Source organism: Octopus bimaculoides, chromosome 23 (genome assembly GCF_001194135.2).
Source record: "Octopus bimaculoides isolate UCB-OBI-ISO-001 chromosome 23, ASM119413v2, whole genome shotgun sequence".
Classification (NCBI taxonomy): Eukaryota; Metazoa; Mollusca; class Cephalopoda; order Octopoda; family Octopodidae; genus Octopus; species Octopus bimaculoides.
Window position 1 is genome coordinate 14,594,571 of NC_069003.1, and position 2,344 is coordinate 14,596,914.

The following is a 2,344-nucleotide window of genomic DNA, read 5'->3' on the forward strand; positions in this document are numbered from 1 at the left end:
GGGTAGGGTTTTTAATTTTTCATCCCCTTTTGGTTTTGGTTGTCTCAGGTCTTCTATATTCAGTTTAAGTGTTCGTTGGATTGGATTGTCTATTAGGGGTTGTGGATAATTCCTATTTTTGAGTGTAGCTCTGAGTTCCTGGAGACGTGTGTGTCGGGTGTTTGTTTCTGATACTATGGTGCAAATCCTTTTGGTTAAACAGAAAGGGATGTTCATTCTCGTGTGCCTAGAGTGGCATGAATCAAATGGTAGGTACTGCTTAGAGTCTGTCGGTTTATAATAGATATCCGTCTCTATTTTGTTGCTGACTTTCTTAATGAGGATATCAAAAAATGGTAGTTTTTCCTGGTTATGTTCCATTGTGAATTTGATGTTTTCATTAATTCCACTTAGTATCATTTAAAATTCCTCAAGTTTTTCTATGCTTTCATCCCAGAGGATGAAGCAGTCGTCGATATATCTTTTCCAGTTGTTCTGGATATAGTTGGAGAAAGATTTTCCATATTTTTCGAGTGTTTTCTGGTAAAGAATTATTTCGATGTAGCCCATTACTAGGTTAGCAAAAGAAGGTGCAGTACGCGTACCCATGGCTGTTCCCGATCTATGTCTGTAGTAATTATTATTAAATATGAAGTAATTGTTTTGTAATATAAATCTTAGTCTTTCTATAACAAGCTCTTTATTTAAGCGAGTTGGAAGTTCAAAGGAGTAGTTGTTTAGCCAGAAAGTGATCGCTTCTATTCCTAAGGTGTGGGGGATGTTTGAATAAAGGTTAACTACGTCGAAGGATACTAGTAGGGTTTTCTCATCGACTGTTTTTGGTCACTACTACTACTACTATTTCGGTCCCTACTACTACTGCTGCTGCTTGTGCTGCTTCCTCCCCGACTACTACAACCAATTAACTACTGCTGCTTACACGGACAGAGGTCACTCCCGTTTACCATTACTACTACAGCCAACGATTCAAGTCAACGCACTAGAACAGCCATTATGTACCCACACAAAAAACGCTCCCACGTGGATTATGTTGACACCAGTAAGAAACAATCATGAACTTTTCTTTTAATTTCATTTTTTTTTTAAATATGTATTTTTGATAAGGTTCGTTTTTTCAAGAACCGAAACATGTAAAATATCTCTGAGAAAATTATAAATTAAAATTTATTTTATATAGTGGCGTTTTCAAACTACTTTTTTGTAAATACATACCCATTCGTATGCCGCCTACACTTTTTTTTATCATATATGTCTATCTCTGAGTGAGCACGTCCATGTGTGTGTGCGCCACAGTGTATATGTTTTCTTTTTAACTGTATTGTGTTGGTAATTATATCATATATTGTAGAATTTAAACCGAGTTGCGGGCAGCCATATTAGGAGTATGCGATATCATATCACCAGATTGCCTGCCATTGTTCTGTTCTGTTCTCTCCTATACATAACACAAACGAAATATGATAATGTGTACTTAAGGGTTTCAGTTATGAATGACTTTAAGCTATTTATGATGTAATTATACGATTAGGTTTCAACATTACGTGACAATGTTATTAACGATTTAATGATCTGATTGGACTGGACCAAACATTGCGTGTAACGAATTATTGCATTTCACGGCAATCAGTGCATGATATGCATATGTATATGCATGTATTTAAGTATGCATATATGTATATGTATATATATATATGTATATATGTACATATATATATATATGTATGTGGGTGTGTGTGCGTGTGTGTGTGTATGTGTGTGTGTATATGAACATAAATGCAACTGCATATATATATATATGTGTGTGTGTGTGTGTATGTATGTGTGTGTGTGTCTGTGTGTATATATATGTATACATATTCATATAAACGTATACAAATATATGTACAGATATGTACATATAGATTATACATTCATGTATTTATACTCGCATATGCACATGTATATATAAGCACATAGGCACACGCGCGCACATAGATACACACACATGTATATATTTCAACATTTCACGAATGAATTACGTCAGCAGATGAGGAGATTATTCGAGTAGTTGTTTCTGCTGGGACAATTAAAAGCCGGTCTATTTCTAAAAGACAAAATGATCCTTTATTGACTCTGTTTAAAGGGATTAAATAACAATGAAATTTGATATTTACCAAATCTCAATATTCATATCGTCAATATCTCTGAGGAACTAAATCTTAGATTGTAAGTAAGGGGCCGATGGATTCATCTAATAAGTATAGGTGTTGTAATATATAATATACATACATACATACATACATACATACATACATACATTCATACATATATATATATATATATATATATATATATATATGTGTGT